General features: G+C 35.2%; 1 protein-coding gene across 1 annotated transcript in view; it reads left to right on the top strand.

Moving 5' to 3' along the window:
- The first annotated feature begins 298 nt into the window (after positions 1 to 298).
- The window catches only part of LOC142343196 (COP9 signalosome complex subunit 2-like), a 508192-nt gene continuing 491084 nt past the window's right edge, over positions 299 to 17406 (top strand). Inside the window, exon 1 of the mRNA XM_075394924.1 lies at positions 299 to 312. The gene's annotated coding sequence lies outside the window, so the exon portion shown is untranslated. The remainder of the gene's footprint in view (positions 313 to 17406) is intronic.

The following is a 17406-nucleotide window of genomic DNA, read 5'->3' as shown; positions in this document are numbered from 1 at the left end:
TTGTCTGCTTAGGGTTCGGGTATTTCGTCTGCAATGTTCCGATGACCAATCTCGTAGAGATGCCTGTAATTTTTTTTACTTGAAAAACGAAATCAACATTGACCTGACAAATGCTATGACAGGACATGGAGATCAAATGATCGAATGGTTTTAACGAATATACTAAATATCTTTATAAAACTATTGGAAAAATTTATATAAAAAAACAACCTGTTGATGTTGATGCCTGACGGTTTTCTCAGGTCGTGTTCTGTGACAAGTTCTCTGATTGGGTGGCCAAAACGAGGTCTGAAGAACTAACTTATTAAATAGGAAACAATTTTTGATATGTTTTTTACAATAATTCGGCAAAAACTGTAATGGAATTAAACTTTTTTCTCAACAACTAGGACCTAAGAAACAAGTAGCAGCTTTTACAAGGCAGTTATACATCTATTTACAACGGAGACAAGTCCAGTCTTCATTCTTGCAGCTCCCAAAAAAGCCTGAAATCTTGTAGCTCATTGAATTTATTGGGAATGATCTTTGGAACCAAATTAGAGGAAATGTGCACCAACAACAACAAATAGAGAAAACTGGTTATATGAATTTACGGGGAGACTCTATATTTGAATTATCAGTTGAAAATATTTTCAATTGTTTCAAATTTTCAAATCAATAGATTTTGCCCAGCCTTGACTTTTTTTTCAAAATTCAAGTTCAACCCCGTCCAATTATTACGTTGCAGGTGAAATAGTGCAGTCCCTAGAGGTCACAAGTCAAGGAGATCCCATAGCAATGGCTATATAAGGAATAGCCACCCTTCCCTTGTTCAAGTTTGTCCAGAGCAAGAAATGTACGCAGACCACGTCAGCGCAGAAGGACGTTTTGAGGACTTTTTCTTGTTCTTCAGGCAATTCATTCAACATGGTAGCTATTTTGACTAAAACGTGAATGCTCCTAAGTGTCAACTAGTAGTAAAATAGTCTTCGAAGATCAAAGCCTTCAGGTTGTTTGAGGTGACGGAACTTAAAATATGTGAAAGCTACCACGTACTAGGATCTGTAATTGGCAAAGAAATTGCCTATGAGACCTTTAGGATAACCACAGCTGAAAAATAAACCAATTTCTTTTAAAATTTAGGGCAAGAGGCAAAAAAATCACCTCAAATTGCTTACGCATGCCTCACAGGAGGCATGCAACACAAATAAAAGGTCGTGTCAAGGACAACGCCAAATTCACGGAAAATCTTCACCGACGCGGAAGCCAACATCCAAGTGCCCATCCTACCTTCTTTCTTTGACTCTCTTGTGTCTCAAAAACACTCACGGCGCCTGTAATCGCCTCCAATCAGGGAAGGCTGATTGAACATCAAAGAGGCAGTTAATTAAAAAATGGAGTACGCCGCTTTGCTAACCGTATGCGTTTCTCTTGAATTTGAGAATTTAGCGAAACCTCAGCTCATCTAAGAACACATAGCGCACGACCAACAAATTGCATGTCTGAACAAAAAACGATCAATTAAAAAGGATCTTCAAATTATTTATATAGAAACTCATGTCTCATAATGCAGGTCTAATTATTTAGAGTGCCTCGTTTTTAAAAACATATACAAAGCAGTGTTGTCTCAGTTTATATAGAATTGAATTCTCATGACGCAGCCTCAAAAAGTTATACCGCCTTGTCCTTAAAATTATATAAGTCCCCTGGATATTGTTCTGCGTGGCTTAAGAGCAAACTCCTAATCTTGATGAACGTTATTAAATTTATGGGGAGATTCTGTGCTTCAGATACCGTTTATAGCCAATATCTAGTTGCTCAATGAAAACAAACTGCAATTACAACCCTCAGTTTTCCGTTAAAATACTCGAGCAAAATTCCACAATATTTTTGGAACATAGCTCAGTTTTTGAACATTGCTCAGTTCGATTAATTCTAAAGCATACAATTGTTTTGAGCTAAACTTCCCATCACTGTGCTGGAACATGAAAATTCTCGCTTTTGTATCCATGTTAGATTAACCGCAACATGACCATAAAGTATTTGCTTCGTTTTTAAAAAAAATTTTTGAAACAAAAAACGAAAGAACAAGTAAGGAAGTTTATTGGTATGTTAGATTCACTCAATTCAAAAAATCGACTGTTGTGATCTTAAGAAAAACTCTATGTTGACGTAATCTTTCAAATCTCCACTAACGTGGGAGAGCAAAATACTGTTAAATTTATGAAAGACAGGTTCATAGTCCCAAAATTAGCTTCAAACGTCGAGACACTGTTGACGTACGTACTCAACAGAGTCATAGGTTAGAGAAAACTATTATTATATACTGTTTGCTTCTGGTGTGGTTTCTGCGGGTACCAAGCCAACTGGATGTATCTCTCTTAGATTTTTAATGGTCCCCAGTAGATTAAAAATCTTTGGCAGTCAAAGACAAACAGCCATAAGCACAATTTGTTTTCGTTGTACTTTGACATTAGAAAAATGCCAGAAGAGATCTGTTATTTGTTTTCTAAAAAATTTGTCAACTACAAAAGCTCTAGTGCCATACTTTTTAAAAGCGGAGTAATCATTAAACCCGTTTGATCGTGCAGATTAAACGTGTACTTTCGGTGATTGTTTAAACGCTATGAGAGCCAAAATTATAATGACAGCAAGGCTTGAATGGAGTGACTCACAATTTTTTACGAATCATGGATTCAAAAATAAATCACCATGACACGAGCAGCACTAATAAGCCCATCTCATAAATGGTTTCCGCTCTTATTTTTAGAAATTAAAGAAAACTGGCAAGAATTTTGCTGAGGATTTTATAAAACATTTTATAAACAACTATCTCAAACCCAAACTAAGCAACATAGAAAGTAATACTCGTCCTTCCAGAGAACAAATTAAAACATGGGCACATCTAATTGAGCAAACGGCTTGCTTATGTTAATGATTCACCTGATAGGAGAAATGCACAATTAAACGGTGCATTAGTTAAAACGATAAACACACAGTTAGCACAAAAAATTTCTTGCACAAAAAAAGATGCTTAAAAAAACCAACACATTAGAACCACAACTTTCGTTTATACTACTTTCCTCATCTGGATGTTATTACCAGACGGCTGATTGGTCGCAGCAAGATCAAAACACGTTCTGCTCTCTCACCTCCATTAAATGACACTACAAATGATATTGACAATCTCTTTGTAGATGACGTCAGAACTGATGAGCAATATAGAGCGTACGGCATTGATATAGTACGGCACAAAAACTCAAACGACACAATGTTAAATGAGAAACCACCACTCTTTAAACTCGGTGAGAAATGTTCTCGTCCATGACATAGTATTGCAAACTGCCGTGGCCGCTGGCTCAAAAAAACCATTAGATTACCCAAGTACTCCAAAACAAACATTCAAAGAAAGCAATGAAGGAAAATCAAAGTCTTCCCAATAAACAGGTAGAATTAAATAATGTGACAGCGAAAGCCCTACCACTTATCTATCGTTCACGAAACAATAGTAGAGACAAAAGAGACTCTTTTCGTTATAGAAGTCCTGTTAGAAATTTCACATAGAAAATCTCAATCAACAAACCCCTGATAAATATGTGCAACTAGATATTAAAGAGAATGGCTTGTGGTGGTCCAAGTTCAGCCATTATTTTTCGACGAAAGGATTTTTAATCCATTTCACAAATCATGACAAAAAACTCGGTTGAAGATAACAAATATCATGAGGTGTTGAAGTGCAGCAAGTATGAGCAACCACTACTTGACATCAAAAAGTGTATTCCGTTTCTTTGGTATTTTTTTTACTAAATATGGTGCGCGAGACCGTACACTACGCGCACGATCAAACAACTAGCTAGAAAACTTGCTGAAAAGTAAGGAGAAGCATTTTCGATTGCAAAAATGCACATACTCGCAAGTATAAATTGTGCTCTTACGCAGCGCTATCATATGCTTAAGAAAATGCCCTGGTTCCAGTAAGCCAACTGATATTGTTATATTATTAGCTCATGCACTGCGATATTGCGGGAGGGGAAAGTAGCTTTACAACATTTTTTTATATAGAGAGTACTGTCTCGTGACGCAGCTCTATTTATTTTTAGTGTCTCGTCTTTAAAAACGTATACGAAGCAGTGCAGTGTTGTCTCAGTTTTTATGAATTCAATTCTCATGACACAGCTCTAATGAACTATAACGCCTTTTCCTCAAAAATATAAACCTCCCCTAGATTTTCCTGCGTGCTCTAAGAGCAAGCTCTAATCTTTATGCACGTTAATAATTTTATGAGGAGATTCAGTGCTTCAGACACTGTTTATAACCAATATCTAGTTGCTCAATGAAAACAAACTGCAATTACAACATTCAGTTATTCTTTAAAACACTCGAGCAAAATTCAAACCTTTATTGAACATTGCTCAGTTTTTGAACATTGCTCAGTTTGGTTATTTGTAAAGCATACAAAAGTTTTTAGCTAAACTGCCTGTCATTGTGCTGGAACGTAAAAATCCTCTCGTCTTTCTTCATGCTAGATTAACCTCAATATTGGCAAAATATATTTGCTTAAGTGTTAAGAAAATTTTAAAACAAAAAACTAAGGAGCAAGTAAGGAGGTTTCTTGGTATACTGGATTCACTCAATTCATTAAGTCGACTGTCGTGATTCTGGAAGAGCAAAATACCAATATTTTATGGAAGATTGGGAGATAAGAGTCCCAAACTCAATCCCTGCTGCATACGTCGAGACATTGATGACATACTCGACAGAAGAATAAGTCAGAAGAAGTATTATTAATCTACTGTTCGCTTCTGCTGCAGTTTGTGAAGATTCCAAGCAAACTCGATGGATCTCCCTTATATTTTTTATAGGCTCCAGGAAATTAGGCATCTATGGCAGTCTTAGACAAACAGCCATGAGCACGAGTTATTTTTGTTGTACTTCGACGTTCAAAAAAATGCCAGAATACATCTGTTGTTCGTTTCATAAACTTTCTGTCAAAAAACGCTCCACAATCATACTATTTACAGGCGGTGTTTACCCAAACACCTTCTTCCGTTGTAACAAGAAATTCAAAAAGGATGTACCCCTACTTAAGAGTTTCAGTTTAAATGACACAACCATTAAAATTGTTTGATGGCACAGATCTTGCGCATAGGAACAATTCTATTAGATAAAACAATAGAAGCACAACTAGAACAAAAGGCTTTAAATATGATGACTAACAATAAATCAACACATTGGAACCACAATTTCTGTTTGCACAGTAAAAATATCCTGGAGGATATTACCAGACGGCACATCAATCTCAACAATATTAAAACAAGCTCTACTCTCTCACCTCCTATAAAAACATTACAACTGGTATTGAAAAATTTATGATAGATGGAGTCAGAATTATTGAGAAAAACACAACATACAGCAATGACGTAGTACGCCGCAAGTACTCAAACGAAGCAAATTTAAAAGGGAAACCGTCATTCTCAAAAATGAGTGAATATTGTTTCGGTTCAGGACATAGCATCTCAACCTGCTATGTTTGTTGATTGAAAAAATCAAGACACCACCCAAAAATCCAAAACAAATTATTCAAGCGATGAAGCGAAATCGAAGTCTTCCAAACAATCAAATAATATCACAGAATATGACAAGGAAAAACCCTAATTTTGATCTATCCTACAGGAAGCAATTGTAGAGACAAACGAGACTCTTTTCTTCATAGAAGTTCTAATACAAAATCTACACAGAAAACCTCGATAATTACTTACCATGGTAGTCCTTACTTTTACCATGTCACTTCTCTGTCTCAAAAAAATACATTAACAACGTAACTACAGAATATTGGGTTCACCACATTTCTTAAAATACCTCATAAAAGTATATAATTACTTTAAGATACAAGTAGAAATTAAAACAGTTTTACCACTTTCATATACTAAATACACTGCCCAAGAACAATCGATAGATTCATTACAAAATCATATAACCCAAAAAGCAACACAAAACAGTACTTATGCAGAGACCTACCAGTTAATACAACATACGGGTGTTATTCTGAACACAAACACTCTGAACTTTGCACCCAAACTACACCACAAGCCAATTGCGCAGAATTAATAAATACAATAAAATTCACACTCCCAGACATGAATGATTTCATACATAAATCTTCAGAAATCAACAACCATTTCCTCACAGAACATACCAATAATAACTGTATCTGTTCTACAAGAAACGGAACAAGACATTGTACTTTGTCAAACCACACTTTAGAACCGTTACAAAACTAGTGCTATCAACTCAACTCTAACAATACGAGCAAAAAAGAACTCCTTTTGTACTATCGTTGTTGTAAGGACTTAAACGTAAATGATTCGATTCAACTCTTTTATTTTCAGCGAAAAGACCAAATCGACCAATTATTGTTTGCCACTTTTTTTAATTAAAGTGTTATAGAGTACATACACATGAACTTTCAGTCAAACCTGGTCGTAAAAAAAACTTATGCAAATGTCACACAAGACAACTAGAACTGCTAAAAAAGCGCAGCTAGATATTAAATAGAATGAGCTGTGGTGGTCCAAATTCAGCCGTAATTTTTTCGACAAAACGATTTTTAACCCATTTAACAAATCATGACAAAAAACTCCGTTGAAGCTTACAAATATCATGAGGCGTTGAAATGCATCAAGTATGAGCAACGACTACTTGACGTCAAGAAGTTTATTTCCGTTTCTTTAGTGTTTTTCTAAATGTGGTGGGCAAGATAGTCCACAACGCGCACGGTCAATCAACCATTTAGAAAATTTGCTGAAAAGAAAGGAGAATCATATTCAATCGCAAAAAACGCACATACTCGCACGAATAAATTTTGCTCTTCCGCGCAGCGCTATCATATGCTTAAGAAGATGCCGTGGTTCCACGAAGCCAACTGATATTATTATATTATTAGCTCATGCATTGCGATAGTGCAGGAGGGGAAACTAGCTTTACAACAAATCAATTTATATAGAAAGTCCTGTCTCATGATGCAGCTCTCATTATTTATATTGTCTCGTCTTTAAAAGCGTACACGAAGCAGTGCAGTGGTGTCTCAGTTTTTACGAATTCAATTCTCATGACGCAACTCTAATGAGTTATAACGCCTTTTCTTTAAAATTTGAAACGTCCCCTAGATGTTCCTGCGTGCTTAAAGAGCAAACTTCTAATCTTTATGCACGTTAATAAAATTATGGGGATATTTAGTGCTTCAGATACTGTTTATAATCGATATCTAGTTGCTCAATGAAAACAAACTGCGAATACAACATTCAGTTTTTCTTTAAAACACTCGGGCAAAATTCAAAAATCTTTTGAACACTGCTCAGTTTTTGAAAATTGCTCAGTTTGATTATTTCTAAACCATGAAAAAGTTTTCAGCTAAACTGCCTGTCACTGTGCTGGAACATGAAATATCTCTCGTTTGCATTCATGTTAGATCAACCTCAATATTGCCATAAAATATTTGCTTAAGTGTTGAAAACATTTTTAAAACAAAAAACGAAAGAACAAAAAAGTAAGTTAATTGGTATGTTAGATTCACTCAATTCATAAAATTGACTGTTTTGATTCTACGAGAAAAACTCAGTGTCAAATCTCTACTAATCTGGAAGAGCAAAACACCGTTAAATTTATGGAAGACTGAGATATTACAATCCCAAAATTAGAGCGATTGCATACGTCGACACAGAGATGACGTACTAAACAGAAGCCTAGGTTAGAGAAGGTTATTGGTAATATACTGTTTGCTTCTGCTGTGGTTTTTGAGGATTCCAAGCCAGCTGGATGGATATCTCTTAGATTTTTAATAGTCTCTAGATTAAGAATTTTTTGCAGTCGTGAGAAATAGCCAGGAGAAACCTGATATTTGTTTTCTAAACATTCTGTCAACTACAAAAGCTCTAGTGCCGTACTTTTTAAAAGTGCCGTTGACCCAATCACCTTCACTATTTATAAGAGGGAATTGACAAATGATGTACCCTACTTCGGAGGTTCAATTACAGTGCAACAATTATTAAACCCGTTTGATTGCAGGTTAATTGTGTACTTTCGAGGATTGTTTAAACGCTATCAGAGCAAACATTACAATGACAGCAAGACCTGAATAGAGTGATACACACTTTTAGGAATTGTGGATTCAAAGATTCAAAAATGAATCACCATGATACAAGCAGCACTAATAGGCCCATCTCATAAAAGGGCTTCCGCTCTTACTATTAGAAATTAAAGAAAACTGGTAAGATTTTTGCTTAGAAATTTACGAAACGTTTAATAAACAACAATCTCAAACCCAAATTAAAAAACAATGAAAGTAATACTCGTGCTTCCAGAGAACAAATTAAAACATTGGCACTTCGATTTGAGCAAACGGCTTTCATATGTCAATGATTCACCTGATATGAGAAAGGCACAAAAATCGATGCATTATTTAAAAAACGATAGACATATAATTAGCGCAAAAACATTTGAAATAGATGATTGAAAAACCAACACATTAGAACAACAACTTTTGTTAATAATACATTCTAACCTGGATGATATTACCAGACGGCTGATCGATCGCAACAAGATGAAAACACGTTCTGCTCTCTCACCTCCATTAAATGACACTACAAATGATATTGGCAATCTCTTTGTAGATGACGTCAGAACTGATGAGCAATATAGAGCGTACGGCATTGATATAGTACGGCACAAAAACTCAAACGGCACAATGTTAAATGAGAAACCACCACTCTTAAAACTCTGTGAGAAGTGTTCGCGTCCAGGACATAGTATCGCAAACTGCCGTGCCCGCTGGCTCAAAATAACCATAAGATTAACCAAGCACTCCAAAACAAACATTCAAACAAAGCAATGAAGGAAAATCAAAGTCTTCCCGATAAACATGTAGAACTAAATAATATGACAGCGAAAGCCCTATCATTTATCTATCGTTCACGAAACAATAGTAGAGACGAAAGAGACTCTTTTTGTTATAGAAGTCCTGTTAGAAATTTCACATAGAAAATCTCAATCAACAAAACCCCTGATAAATATGTGCAACCAAATTATTAAAGAGAATGGCCTTTGATGGTCCAAGTTCAACCGTTATTTTTCGACGAAAATATTTTGAATCCATTTGACAAATCATCACAAAAAACTCGGTTGAAGATAACAAATATCATGAGGTGTTGAAGTGCAGCAAGTATGAGCAACCACTACTTGACGTCAAAAAGTGTATTCCGTTTCTTTAGTGTTTTTCTAAATGTGGGCGCGAGACCGTACACTACGCGCGCGATCAAACAACTAGCTAGAAAACTTGCTGAAAAGTAAGGAGAATCATTTTCGATTGCAAAACGCACATACTCGCAAGTGTAAATTGTGCTCTTACGCGCAGCGCTATCATATGCTTAAGAAGATGCCCTGGTTCCACTCAGCCAACTGATAATGTTATATTATTAGCTCAAGCACTGCGATAGTGCGGGAGGGGAAACTAGCTTTACAACAATTTTTTTATATAGAGAGTACTGTCTCATGACGCAGCTCTATTTATTTTTTAGTTTCTCGTCTTTAAAAACGTATACGAAGCAGTGCAGTGTTGTCTCAATTTTATGAATTCAATTCTCATGACACAGCTCTAATGAACTGTAACGCCTTTTCCTCAAAAATATAAACCTCCCCTAGATTTTCCTGCGTGCTTTAAGAGCAAGCTCCTAATCTTTATGCACGTTAAAAAATTTATGGGGAGATTCAGTGCTTCAGACACTCTTTATAATCAGTATCTAGTTGTTCAATGAAAACAAACTGCAATTACAACATTCAGTTATTCTTTAAAACACTCGAGCAAAATTCAAACATTTTTTGAAAATTGCTCAGTTTTTGAACATTGCTCAGTTTGATTACTTCTAAAGCATACAAAAGTTTTTAGCTAAACTGCCCGTCATTGTGCTGGAACGTAAAAATTCTCTCGTTTTTCTTCATGTTAGATTAACCTCAATATTGCCACAATATATTTGCTTAAGTGTTAAAAAAATTTTAAAACCAAAAAACTAAGGAACAAGTAAGGAGGTTTCTTGGTATACTGGATTCACTCAATTCATGAAGTCGACTGTCGTGATTTTACAAAAAATTCAATGTCAACGAAATTTTCCGAGTCTATTCTTACCTGGAAGAGCAAAATAACAATAATTTTATGGAAGATTGGGAGATAAGTGTCCCAAACTCAGACCCTGCTGCATCAATCGCAACAATATTAAAACAAGCTCTACTCTTTCACCTCCTATAAAAAACATTACAACTGGTATTGAAAAAATTATGGTAGATGGAGTCAGAAATTTTGAGAAAAACACAACATACAGCAATGATGTAGTACGCCGCAAGTACTCAAACGAAGCAAATTTAAAAGGGAAACCGTCATTCTCAAAAATGAGTAAATATTGTTCCGGTTCAGGACATAGCATCTGAACCTGCTATGTTCGTTGATTGAAAAAATCAAGACACCACCCAAGTAATCCAAAACAAATTATTCAAGCGATGAAGCGAAATCGAAGTCTTCCAAACAATCAAACAATATCACAGAATATGACAAGGAAAAACCCTAATTTTGATCTATCCTTCACGAAGCAATTGTAGAGACAAACGAGACTCTTTTCTTCATAGAAGTTCTAATACAAAATCTACACAGAAAACCTCGATAATTACTTACCATGGTAGTCCTTGATTTTACCATGTCACTTCTCTGTCTCAAAAGAATACATTAACAACGTAACTACAGAATATTGGGTTCACCACATTTCTAAAAATACCTCATAAAAATTTATAATTACTTTAAGATACAAGTAGAAATTAAAACATTTTTACCACTTTCATATACTAAACACACTGCCCAAGAACAGTCGATAGATTCATTACAAAATCATATAAGCCAAAAAGCAACACAAAACAGTACTTATGCAGAGACCTACCAGTTAATACAATATACGGGTGTTACTCTAAACACAAACACTCTGAAATTCGCACCCAAACGACACCACAAGCCAATTGCGCAGAATTAATAAATACAATAAAATTCTCACTCCCAGACATGAATGATTTCATACATAAATCTTCAGAAATCAACAACCATTTCCTCACAGAACCTACCCATAATAACTGTATCTGTTCTACAAGAAACGGAACAAGACATTGTACTTTGTCAAACCACACTTTAGAACCGTTACAAAACTAGTGCTATCAACTCAACTCTAACAATACGAGCAAGAAAAGAACTCCTTTTGTACTATCGTCGTTGTAAGGACTTAAGCATAAATGATTCGATTCAACTCTTTTATTTTCAGCAAAAAGACCAAAACGACCAATTATTGTTTTTTAATTAAAAATTATTCTTTTTTAATTAAAATGTTATAGAGTACATACACATGAACTTTCAGTCAAACCTGGTCGTGAAAAAAACTTATGCAAATGTCATATAAGACTACTAGAACTGCTAATAAAGCGCAGCTAGATATTAAATAGAATGAGCTCTGGTGGTCCAAATTCAGTCGTTAATTTTTCGACGAAAAGATTTTTAATCCATTTAACAAATCATGACAAAAAACTCCGTTGAAGCTTAAAATATCATGAGGTGTTGAAATGCATCAAGTATGAGCAACGACTACTTGACGTCAAGAAGTTTATTTCCGTTTCTGTACTGTTTTTCTAAATGTGGTGGGCAAGATAGTCCACAACGCGCACGATCAATCAACCATTTAGAAAATTTGCTGAAAAGAAAGAAGAATCATATTCAATCGCAAAAAACGCACACACTCGCACGAATAAATTTTGCTCTTTCGCGCAGCGCTATCATATGCTTAAGAAGATGCCGTGGTTCCACCAAGCGAATTGATATTATTATATTATTAGCTCATGCATTGCGATAGTGCGGGAGGGGAAACTAGCTTTACAGCAAATCAATTTATATAGAAAGTCCTGTCTCATGATGCAGCTCTCAATATTTATACTGTCTCGTCTTTAAAAGCGTACACGAAGCAGTGCAGTGGTGTCTCAGTTTTTACGAATTCAATTCTCATGACGCAACTCTAATGAGTTATAACGCCTTTTCTTTAAAATTTGAAACGTCCCCTAGATGTTCCTGCGTGCTTAAAGAGCAAGCTCCTAATCTTTATGCACGTTAATAAAATTATGGGGATATTCAGTGCTTCAGATACTGTTTATAACCGATATCTAGTTGCTCAATGAAAACAAACTGCAAATACAACATTCAGTTATTCTTTAAAACACTTCAAAATTTTTTGAACACTGCTCAGTTTTTGAAAATTGCTCAGTTTGATTATTTCTAAACCATGAAAAAGTTTTCAGCTAAACTGCTTGTCACTGTGCTGGAACATGAAAATTCTCTCGTTTGCATTCATGTTAGATCAACTTCAGTATTGCCTTAAAAAATTTGCTTAAGTGTTGAAAACATTTTTAATACAAAAAACGAAAGAACAAAAAAGTAAGTTAATTGGTATGTTAGATTCACTCAATTCATAAAATCAATTCTTTTGATTCTACGAGAAAAACTCAGTGTCAAATCTCTACTAATCTGGAAGAGCAAAACACCGTTAAATTTATGGAAGACTGAGATTTTACAATCCCAAAATTAGAACGATTGCATACGTCGACACAGAGATGACGTACTAAACAGAAGCCTAGGTTAGAGAAGTTTATTTGTAATATACTGTTTGCTTCTGCTGTGGTTTTCGAGGATTCCAAGCCAGCTGGATGGATATCTCTTTGATTTTTAATAGTCTCTAGATTAAGAATTCTTTGCAGTCGTGAGAAAATGCCAGGAGAAACCTGATATTTGTTTTCTAAACATTCTGTCAACTACAAAAGCTCTAGTGCCGTACTTTTTAAAAGTGGCGTTGACCCAATCACCTTCACCATTTATAAGAGGGAATTAACAAATGATGTACCCTACTTCGGAGGTTCAATTACAGTGCAACAATTATTAAACCCGTCTGATTGCAGATTAATTGTGTACTTTCGAGGATTGTTTAAACGCTATCAGAGCAAACATTACAATGACAGCAAGACTTGAATAGAGTGATACACACTTTTAGGAATTATGGATTCAAAGATTCAATAATGAATCACCATGATACACGCAGCACTAATAGGCCCATCTCATAAATGGCTTTCGCTCTTACTATTAGAAATTAAAGAAAACTGGGAAGATTTTTGCTTAGAAATTTATGAAACGATTAATAAACAACAATCTCAAACCCAAATTAAAAAACAATGAAAGTAATACTCGTGCTTCCAGAGAACAAATTAAAACATTGGCACTTCGATTTGAGCAAACGGCTTTCATATGTCAATGATTCACTTGATATGAGAAAGGCACAAAAATCGATGCATTATTTAAAAAATGATAGACATATAATTAGCGCAAAAAGATTTGAAATAGATGATTGAAAAACCAACACATTAGAACAACAACTTTTGTTAATAATACATTCTAACCTGGATGATATTACCAGACGGCTGATCGGTCGCAACAAGATGAAAACACGTTCTGCTCTCTCACCTCCATTAAATGACACTACAAATGATATTGGCAATCTCTTTGTAGATGACGTCAGAACTGATGAGCAATATAGAGCGTACGGCATTGATATAGTACGGCACAAAAACTCAAACGGCACAATGTTAAATGAGAAACCACCACTCTTAAAACTCTGTGAGAAGTGTTCGCGTCCAGGACATAGTATCGCAAACTGCCGTGCCCGCTGGCTCAAAATAACCATTAGATTAACCAAGCACTCCAAAACAAACATTCAAACAAAGCAATGAAGGAAAATCAAAGTCTTCCCGATAAACATGTAGAACTAAATAATATGACAGCGAAAGCCCTATCATTTATCTATCGTTCACGAAACAATAGTAGAGACGAAAGAGACTCTTTTTGTTATAGAAGTCCTGTTAGAAATTTCACATAGAAAATCTCAATCAACAAAACCCCTGATAAATATGTGCAACTAAATATTAAAGAGAATGGCCTTTGGTGGTCCAAGTTCTGCCGTTATTTTTCGACGAAAAGATTTTTAATCCATTTGACAAATCATGACAAAAAACTCGGTTGAAGATAACAAATATCATGAGGTGTTGAAGTGCAGCAAGTATGAGCAACCACTACTTGACGTCAAAAAGTGTATTCCGTTTCTTTAGTGTTTTTCTAAATGTGGGCGCGAGACCGTACACTACGCGCGCGATCAAACAACTAGCTAGAAAACTTGCTGAAAAGTAAGGAGAATCATTTTCGATTTTAAAACGCACATACTCGCAAGTATAAATTGTGCTCTTACGCGCAGCGCTATCATATGCTTAAAAAGATGCCCTGGTTCCACTCAGCCAACTGATATTGTTATATTATTAGCTCATGCACTGCGAAAGTGCGGGAGGGGAAACTAGCTTTAAAACAATTTTTTTATTTAGAGAGTACTGTCTCATGACGCAGCTCTTTTTATTTTTAGTTTCTCGTCTTTAAAAACGTATTCGAAGCAGTGCAGTGTTGTCTCACTTTTTATGAATTCAATTCTCATGACACGGCTCTAATGAACTGTAACGCCTTTTCCTCAAAAATGTAAACCTCCCCTAGATTTTCCTGCGTGCTTTAAGAGCAAGCTCCTAATCTTTATGCACGTTAAAAAATTTATGGGGAGATTCAGTGCTTCAGACACTGTTTTTAACCAATATCTAGTTGCTCAATGAAATCAAACTGCAATTACAACATTCAGTTATTCTTTAAAACACTCGAGCAAAACTCAAACATTTTTTGAACATTGCTCAGTTTTTGAACATTGCTCAGTTTGATTATTTCTAAAGCATACAAAAGTTTTTAGCTAAACTGCCTGTCATTGTGCTGGAACGTAAAAATTCTCTCGTTTTTCTTCATGTTAGATTAACATCAATATTGCCACAATATATTTGCTTAAGTTTTAAAAAAAATTTTAAAACAAAAAAACTAAGGAACAAGTAAGGAGGTTTCTTGGTATACTGGATTCACTCAATTCATGAAGTCGACTGTCGTGATTCTACAGAAAATTCAATGTCAACGTAATTTTCCGAGTCTATTCTTACCTGGAAGAGCAAAATACCAATAATTTTATGGAAGATTGGGAGATAAGAGTCCCAAACTCAGACCCTGCTGCATCAATCGCAACAACATTAAAACAAGCTCTACTCTCTCACCTCCTATAAAAAACATTACAACTGGTATTGAAAAATTTATGGTAGATGGAGTCAGAATTTTTGAGAAAAACACAACATACAGCAATGATGTAGTACGCCGCAAGTACTCAAACGAAGCAAATTTAAAAGGGAAACCGTCATTCTCAAAAATCCGTGAAAATTCTTCCGGTTCAGGACATAGCATCTCAACCTGCTCTGTTCGTTGATTGAAAAAATCAAGACACCACCCAAGTAATCCAAAACAAATTATTCAAGCGAAGAAGCAAAATTGAAGTCTTCCAAACAATCAAATAATATCACAGAATATGACAAGGAAAAACCATAATTTTGATCTATCCTTCACGAAGCAATTGTAGAGACAAACGAGACTATTTTCTTCATAGAAGTTCTAATACAAAATCTACACAGAAAACCTCGATAATTACTTACCATGGTAGTCCTTACTTTTACCATGTCACTTCTCTGCCTAAAAAGAATACATTAACAACGTAACTACAGAATATTCACCACATTTCTAAAAATACGTCATAAAAATATATAATTACTTTAAGATACAATTAGAAATTAAAACATTTTTACCACTTTTATATACTAAACACACTGCCCAAGAAAAGTCGATAGATTCATTACAAAATCATATAAACCCAAAAGCAACACAAAACAGTACTTATGCAGAGACCTACCAGTTAATACAACATTCGGGTGTTACTCTAAACACAAACACTCTGAAATTCGCACCCAAACGACACCACAAGCCAATTGCGCAGAATTAATAAATACAATAAAATTCTCACTCCCAGACATGAATGATTTCATACATAAATCTTCAGAAATCAACAACCATTTCCTCACAGAACATACCCATAATAACTGTCTCTGTTCTACAAGAAACGGAACAAGACATTGTACTTTGTCAAACCACACTTTAGAACCGTTACAAAACTAGTGCTATCAACTCAACTCTAACAATACGAGCAGAAAAGAACTCCTTTTGTTCTATCGTCGTTGTAAGGACTTAAGCATAAATGATTCGATTCAACTCTTTTATTTTCAGCAACAAGACCAAAACGACCAATTATTGTTTGCCACTCTTTTTTTAATTAAAATGTTATAGAGTACATACACATGAACTTTCAGTCAAACCTGGTCGTGAAAAAAACTTATGCAAATGTCACACAAGACTACTAGAACTGCTAAAAAAGCGCAGCTAGATATTAAATAGAATGAGCTGTGGTGGTCCAAGTTCAGCCGTTAGTTTTTCGACGAAAAGAGTTTTAACCCATTTAACAAATCATGACAAAAAACTCCGTTGAAGCTTACAAATATCATGAGGTGTTGAAATGCATCAAGTATGAGCAACGACTACTTGACGTCAAGAAGTTTTTTTCCGTTTCTTCAGTGTTTTTCTAAATGTGGTGGGCAAGATAGTCCACAACGCGCACGATCAATCAACCAACTGAAAATTTGCTGAAAACAAAGGAGAATCATATTCAATCTCAAAAAACGCACATACTCGCACGAATAAATTTTGCTCTTCCGCGCAGCGCTATCATACGCTTAAGAGGATGCCGTGGTTCCACGAAGCCAACTGAAACTAGCTTTACAACAAATCAATTTATATAGAAAGTCCTGTCTCATGATGCAGCTCTCATTATTTATACTGTCTCGTCTTTAAAAACGTACACGAAGCAGTGCAGTGGTGTCTCAGTTTTTAAGAATTCAAATCTCATGACGCAACTCTAATGAGTTATAACGCCTTTTCTTTAAAATTTGAAACGTCCCCTAGATGTTCCTGCGTGCTTAAAGAGCAAGCTCCTAATCTTTATGCACGTTAATAAAATTATGGGGATATTCAGTGCTTCAGATACTGTTTATAACCGATATCTAGTTGCTCAATGAAAACAAACTGCAAATACAACATTCAGTTATTCTTTAAAACACTCGGGCAAAATTCAAAAATTTTTTGAACACTGCTCAGTTTTTGAAAATTGCTCAGTTTGATTATTTCTAAAGCATACAAAAGTTTTCAGCTAAACTGCCTGTCATTGTGCTGGAACGTAAAAATTCTCTCGTTTTTCTTCATGTTAGATTAACCTCAATATTGCCACAATATATTTGCTTAAGTGTTAGAAAAAATTTTAAAACAAAAAAACTAAGGAACAAGTAAGGAGGTTTCTTGGT

The sequence above is a fragment of the Convolutriloba macropyga genome, chromosome 7, assembly GCF_964194025.1.
Source record: "Convolutriloba macropyga chromosome 7, txConMacr16.3, whole genome shotgun sequence".
In the NCBI taxonomy this organism is placed as follows: domain Eukaryota; kingdom Metazoa; phylum Xenacoelomorpha; order Acoela; family Convolutidae; genus Convolutriloba; species Convolutriloba macropyga.
This window is presented reverse-complemented; position numbering and strand designations above follow the sequence as displayed.